This window comes from Sapajus apella, unplaced genomic scaffold (genome assembly GCF_009761245.1).
Source record: "Sapajus apella isolate SASKATOON/1434 unplaced genomic scaffold, GSC_monkey_1.0 scaffold37, whole genome shotgun sequence".
Taxonomy (NCBI): domain Eukaryota; kingdom Metazoa; phylum Chordata; class Mammalia; order Primates; family Cebidae; genus Sapajus; species Sapajus apella.
The window spans coordinates 233847-241375 of record NW_022436977.1 but is presented as its reverse complement, the minus strand read 5'-3'; the positions used below and the strand labels follow the sequence as shown (position 1 = coordinate 241375).

The window sequence follows — 7529 nt, the reverse complement described above, 5'->3', positions numbered from 1 at the left end:
TTTTTTTTTTTTTTTTTGAGACAGAGTTTCACTCATGTTACCCAGGCTGGAGTGCAATGGCGCGATCTCGGCTCACCGCAACCTCCACCTCCTGGGTTCAGGCAATTCTCCTGCCTCAGCCTCCTGAATAGCTGGGATTACGGGCACGCACCACCATGCCCAGCTAATTTTTTGTATTTTTAGTAGAGACGGGTTTCACCATGTTGACCAGGATGGTCTCGATCTCTTGACCTCGTGATCCACCCACCTCGGCCTCCCAAAGTGCTGGGATTACAGGCGTGAGCCACCGCGCCCGGCATTTTCTTTAGTGAGTTTATACAATGGTTTAGTTAGAATAGCAAAACCTGGTATCCTGAGGTGAAGTAGCAACCACACCCAGGAAGGAGATAAGCTGTTGTTTGGTGGAGGGGGTTGGAATTTGGGAAATTTACTGGAAGCCGTTGGCAGGGGGAACGAGTGTATGCTGGTGAAGGATTATAACAGATGGGAAGAAATTTGGGCTTTGGAAGGGGATACGTGATGCCCCTTTGAGTACAGATGCCAAAGAAGCAAGAGGGTGAATTAAAAGGCCATGTTTCAATAGACAGGTGATAACATGCTTTACTTTTAAAGGCTGTTGTGGGATGGGGTACGGGGCTGGGCAGGGTAAGGGTGGTTAGGTTCTAAGGGGATGAGGAGGGGTGAGTGACTTGTAGCAATGGATGGGAAGGTGGTGTTTTACACCCTAGGCTTAAGGTTGGGGGATGTAAGAAGAGCTATTGAGGGAGGAACGGGTTTGGGGAGGAGGGCGGCAATGAGCTGTGGCTATAGCCCAGGAACAGTCAAGGAGGCAGACAATTTCCCTAGGATATCCCGGCCTAACAGGGGAACTGGATACGTGGGGATGATTAGGAAAGAACTGATTGACACCAGACGTGGGGAGTTTTGAGAGGCCCGGAGGCCTGGCCGTCAATTCCCACAACAGCGTGGTGGCCAAGGAGACAGGTCTTTGAAAAGAAGGCAGCATGGGGTGGGTGCCTCCGTGCTGATTAAGAAGGTGATAAACTTGCCCTCCACGTACGAGTTACCCTAAGTTCGGCATCTGTGAAGGTCCAGGGGGCTTCCGAGATGCTCGGGCAGCATCAGTCTTTAGCTGCCAAGCCAAGGTTTGGAGCTTCAGGAGCTCTGGGAGCAGCGACCTGAGTTGGACAGTTGACTTTCTGTGGGGGCCCCCACACAGATAGGGCAGGGCTCAGGACGATTCCCGGGCTGCGGGCACTCCTTGGCCCAGTGGCCAGGTTTCCGACACGTGAAGCAAAGTCCGGGGGGTCGGCTGGACGCGCTGCAGTCTAGGTGCTCTGAAGTCTCTGTGAACCAGTGGCAGGGCTGGGGTTTGTCTTATGGAGAAGGCAGCATCTGCAACTCTGAGATGTGAAGCCGCGCAGATTTCTCCCTGTTATTGAACACCTTGAAGGTAAGGTTGCCTAATTCCCGTGGTGGGGTTTGAGGGCCAGATTTTAATTTTTGTACCTTTTTGTAATGTTGGGGTTGACTGGGTGATAAAATGCATATTAAGCGTTTTTTAGGTGTGAGAGTGGAAGTAAGGATGGCATTTAAGTCACTCCGGGTGAGATTATTGGACTGGGTGAAGTATGGGAGGATCTGATGAAAAGGAGCCTAACCAGTGGTCGATTTGGGAAAGGTCAGATAAAGGGAAGGAACGTCACCCTAACTATGCCTTTGGCTCCAGCCACCTCTGAAAGGGGGATTATCAGGCAGGGGTGCAGGAGGCAGCCGCAGGACTAACTGTAAGCCGGGCCGTGTATGAGGTGGGGAGGTGACAGGAGGGGCATGAGGAGGCAGGTTGTGGGCAGAGGAAGATGAGGAAGGCTCTGGGGTGGGGTTAGGTCCTGGATGAGGGCCTGGTTCATAGGCGGGAAGGAGAAAGGTCGGAAGGTTGATGGACAGGGAGGATTCTGGCTAACTCTCAGAGGAAGGAGGGGCAGACGGAAGCGAAGAGAAGGAGTAGAGATTAGGGAGGGATTGGTGTGTAAAGAAAATGCCTGGACGTAGCGAATTTCTGACCATTTGCCCATGTTGTGATGAAAATTGTCTTAATTTCATAAAATAAAGGTGAAAGGTGCCAATTTTTGGCCAATTGGAGTCATTGTTTAGCTTGTATTGCGACCATGCAGTGGCCCAGTAAAGAGAACGCAGTGTTTACAGAGACGTTTGGGTTTTAGGTTAAGGGACAGTTGGAGAGGTTTGAGGTTCTTTAGAACACAGGCCAGCGGAGAGGAGGGAGGGATAGAGGAGGGATGATTGCTCATGGTCTGGAAAGACAGCAGAGACAAGGAGAATAGGCACACAACCCAGCCGCTCAACAGGTGTCCCTTGGTGAGCCTGGGTTGAACCTCGTCGTTGGTGAGCAGTCAAAGACAGCATCCTGTATGTTACCTGCCACCAATATCGGCCCTGAGCCTGGTGGGTAAGTGACTCGGGTGAACGTCTCCATGATAGTCAAGCCCCTGGGGAACCTGGGTCCCAGGATCCATGACCTACATGGGGCTTTTCTGGTCCTCATGGAAGAACCTGGTTTACCTGATTTTCCTTGCGCCTGCGGTGGAAAAACAATGAAACCAAAAGGGGGAGGACATGGAAAGGAAAAGACAAAAGAATGGAAAAGCAAAAAAGAGACTGCTTACCAAAACAGCTGGTGGTGTGTGTGTGGACTGGTCTGATGACCCAGGTCGGTAGGTCGATCTCTTCATGGAGGGAGCACAAGAGCAGAGACAGGGGTTTGGTTTCCTGAAGGAGTTCCCCCATGCTGGGTTTTGGTACCAAAATGTTGAAAATTCATGCTTTGAATGAAGATACCCCCCAGACAGGCTTTGTGTGGGCAACGTGGCTGTTTATTCACCTGGGTGCAGGTCGGCTAAGGCCGAAAACGGCGTTAGCAAAGGGTGGTGGGATAGGAGTTGGTTTTACAGGTTTGGGGTGTGCAGTGGAAAGTTACAGAGTAAGATCAGTTACAGTGGTGGGTAGGGGCAAGGAGTGTACATGGCCACAACTTCAGTTACAGTGGCGGCTGGGATGAAGCAGAAGAGCAGTTAAGATGACAGGATAGGTGAGGGGTATTCACATTCATAAGAAGAGTTGAGATGGCAGGGTTGGGTGAGGGGCTTGTCCAGGGAAGCTCTGCTGGGCGCTCAGGGACAATGGTGAAAGCGGGGGGGGGGGGGGTGGTGGGAGACAATCAGGAGGCAAGCAGGACTTCAGACTTTCAGGTTCCAGGATTGCATATGGAGACCTGACAGCGGGTTCAAGCAATTTCCTGCCTCAGCCTCCCGATTAGCTGGGATTATAGGTGCCCGCCACCACGCCCGGCTAATTTTTGTGTTTTTAGTAGAGACGGGGTTTCTCCATCTTGGCCAGGCTTGTCTTGAACTCCTGACCTCATGATCCACCTGCCTCGGTCTCCCAGAGTGCTGGGATTACAGGTGTGAGCCACTGTGCCTGACCACCTCATAGTCTTTGTCTGAAATACAGGGGCAGAGATATTCTTCCCAGGGCGGTCCAGGGTCCAATGAGATGAGTTATCAGGTCTCTCAGCGGAGTAACTTGGACAAGGGAGAGGCTCCACAGCTGTCCTCTTTCCACAGTTGCTCAGAGTGATTGTGAGTGAGGCTGGAAAGTAGCGCAGGTGGGAGAGTGGCCGTGTGCAGGGAGGAGGTGACCTGGTGAGGAAGGAGACCCAAGCATCTAAGATCACCTCCCCCTTGACTTCCACACTGCATTTCAATAGAAGTAAAGGCTGGCCGACCAAGTACCACCTTATAGATCGCAGGCATGGCATGGGTGAATCTTTCCGGAAGGCATTGTTTTAACTTAAACGAGCTAAAGCCCCCACCCCACGCCTACTCCATGGACCAAGACCATTTCACATGTAATTTCTAGAACTGTAAACCCAAGAACCTTTCACGTGTCGTATCTGGAGTTGTAAGCCTATGTAGAGCTGGGCTTCTGATGGTTAGAGGAGCTTGACCCTTAGGCAGTTATGCCTCCTTGCTCCAGCGCGCCCTCTGCTGGTGGCCGGGGGCATTGCAGGGCCCTTGTGCTCACAGCGCTGGCAGAGGACGCGTGCCCTCTGGTGGCCATCCCGCTTCACCACTTGAAGTTGGAGCGCAGAGTGTTCAGCGCCATCGTTCTGCAAATGCAAACTGACACGGAGCCCACTAGCCCGTGTGTTTCCAAAAAGGAAGAAGGGACAATTAATTCGAAACCATAGGAATAAAACAAACATGGATGCACGTTTTACAACTGATGGAAAAATTCACTTAACATAGTCTTTGCACTTAAAATGCAAAACCGTCAGAGGCATCTTAACCGTAGTGACTTTATTTTCAATAAAAGCTTTAGAAAAAGCTAAATCTGGGCAGGGTGCAGGGCTCACGAGTGTAATCCCAGCACTCTGGAAGGCCAAGGCGGGAGAATCACTTGAGATCAGGAGTTCAAGACCAGCCTGGGAAAATATCGAGATCCTCATGTCTACAAAAAATATAAAAATTAGCTGGCATGGTGGCTCGTGCCTGTGGTTCCAGCTACCCAGGAGGCTGAGGTTGGAGGATCACTTGAGCCCAGGAGTTTGAGGCCGCAGAGAGCCAGCCATGATCACACCACTGCACTCAAGCCTGGGAGAGAGAGTGAGACTCACCCCCGGCCTCTCTCTCACACACACACACACAGAGGTTAAATCTGTTGGATTATATATTTAGGGATTGAGCACCTTTGGTTATGAAATATTTACGGTTGCAGGAACAAGTTAATAACTAAATAAAAACCCAAAACTCATAAATATATACCAGTACTTTAAGCAAAAAGCATTCTTAATTTAAAAATAAGTTTTAAAGGTGATAGTACACTTATAAATTATTGTTAAAATCAATAGTAACAAAGAAAACTAGCAATACTAATAGCCTGACACAAACTGATCACAATCCTTCATAAGAGACAACACTATTCTTAATAACATATATAAACAAACATTAAGTAATTCTGTTTGTACGTTAATGTGCTGGGATTACAGGTGTGATTACATAATGTTTACATTAAGTAATCACACCTGTAATCCCAGTACTTTGGGAGGCCGAGGAGGGCGGATAACCCGAGGCCAGGAGTTGGACACCAGCATGGCCAACATGGTGAAACCCAGTCTCTACTAAAAAAAAAAAAAAAAAAAAAATAGCTTTGCACAGTGGCAGTATCATAGCCAGTGAGGTTTATTTGAGGTGGGATTATTGCTAATTGAAAATTTTTTCAATACCCCACCATGACGACTGGAAATATAGTAGGCATTGGTAATTTTTGGAAGTCTCTACAGGGATGCAATAAAAAAAAATTAAATAAAAAATAAAAATAAAATAAAATGGAAAAGAAAAAAAAATTAGCTGGACATGGTGGTGCACACCTGTAATCCCACCTACTTGGGAGGTTGAGGCAGGAGAATCCTTAAACCCAGGAAGCAGAGGTTTTAGTGAGCCGAGATCATGTCATTGTGACAAGAGTAAAACTCTGTCTCAAAAAAATTTTTTTTTTCTTTAAAACAGGTGCGTTCCTCCTCTTGCTTTCTGAGGACTCCCTGCTCTGTCACTTAGTAGTGGCTAATAAACTCTTTTAATGTCACTAGACTGTGTGACTTGCCATAAATTCCATTTCATGTGAGATCCAAAATTCTGTTGCTGGGGCCTGGGACAAGACCCGTCTTCTGAAGACAAAATTATACTAATTCTTTTCTTTTCTTTTTTTTTGAGACAGAGTCTTGCTCTGTTGCCCAGGCTGAAGTGAAATGGCATGATCTCAGCTCACTGCAGCCTGTGCCTCCCAGGTTCAAGTGATTCTCCTGTTTCAGCCTCCTGAGTAGCTGGGATTACAGGCGCCTGCCACCACACTGGCTAATTTTTGAATTTCTAGTAGAGACAGGCTTTTCCAATGTTGGCCAGGCCAGTCTCGAACTCCTGATCTCAGGTGATCCACATGCCTTAGTCACCTAAAGTACTGGGCTTACAGTCGTGAGCTACCTTGCCTGGTCGGCTTGTATCCTTGGTGATCACTTGGATATGGAGGGTGGAGGAGGAGGCGTGTCACGGAGATACTGCTCTTGGATTACCACATGGGACATTAGGTGTAAGGCTCTATTATTGGTTCGAACCCTGAGAGTGCCAGCAAACAGCTCGAGGTGGTGTGGAGCAACATGCTGTTTTCATGAACACCTGGGTGCAGATGGGTTGAGGCCTAAAATGGTGTCAGCCCCAAGTGAGGGTGAGGCTGGGGTTTTCTAGTCTCCTGTAAATGGGACTTGTTCCAGTCTGACATAACTGCTCCGTGGTACCTAGACGGCCTCTCTCCTGATCTTCAGGGGTCCTTGTCTTCCAGCCTGCCCTTTTCAGGCTTCTGCTCGCTTGCTGACCCATGCTGCTGGTGCACGTGGTCTCTTGTACCTTGGGACCAAGATTGAGGAGGGAGGAGTTATGCCCCCAAGTTTTCAGGCCCCGGGGACAATCTTTCATTAGGGAGAGTAGACTGGCTGATTCCTCTTTGTTAGGCACAACTCAGTTTTGCAGGTGCAGTGGGGTGCCTCAAGCTGAAAGCTTGACTCCTCGTAAGGGCCAGACCCCACATAGTTTTTCCTGTAACTGCCAGGCCACTTTGAGGCTGAGAGACAGTTTTATCTGGCTTCTGTCCTGCACAAGTTTATGGATGCCTTCTCTGTGTTGGCAGATCTGTGGGTCCACCAGATAGGATCCCGTGAAGAGATCTCAAAAGCTTTTAGTCCATTGTGTTTATCACATCACTTCCACAATCAAAAATGAATAAAATATAGAGGCGTATTTAGTGATAAGGTTGATGGTGAACCTGTGCTACGCAGTGTTTTAGTTCCTTGAGACACCAAGGAGTTGAGACAATCCTTTGCCTTAGCGTTTTGCATCTGTAAGTCCTGCTATCGAGAGCTGTTTGCATTACAATGTCTGATTTATCAGGTGGGATCTGCGCTGTCTGTAAGCTTAGGTGAGGGGAGGCTGGTGTCCAGCAAGTATCCAGTACCCTCTCAACATCCCAGTTCTTCTCTACCAATCTTCCAATTCTAGGACTGATGCTGAATGGCTTGCAGTCATACAAACCAGAGCATGTATACCACAGGACAACATGAGGGTATCTCTACCACCCTTTCTCTCAGCTGCCTAAGTGGGCATCTACACAGAATAATGTGTGCAGCCTCACTGTGCGAAAGTCCAGTGCTTTGTGCTTGGAGCATCATCAGGAAAGGGCCCCTGACTTGGAAGGTTGCCGAGCTGCCACAGAGGGAAGGAGGGGGCGTGTGGTGCTGCTGGGTCTGCGTCTCACTCTGTGGCAGGAGGCATGAGATAGCCTTGGTCTTATGAAGACCTTGGGTGTCCCAACTCACTTCAGCCCTGAGCAGCCTGATGCAGGCGCTGGGCCCTGGTTCTGGAGGTGAGAACATAGCCCGGGCTTCCACTGCATGGCTGGCACAG

The 7529-nt window shown here is 49.1% G+C and overlaps 1 non-coding gene across 1 annotated transcript; it reads left to right on the top strand.

Moving 5' to 3' along the window:
• Positions 1-5222: 5222 nt before the first annotated feature.
• On the top strand, positions 5223-5362 carry LOC116564610. The gene has a single exon (XR_004274989.1). It is a non-coding gene; the product is annotated as a U4 spliceosomal RNA (small nuclear RNA).
• The last annotated feature ends 2167 nt before the right edge of the window (positions 5363-7529 follow it).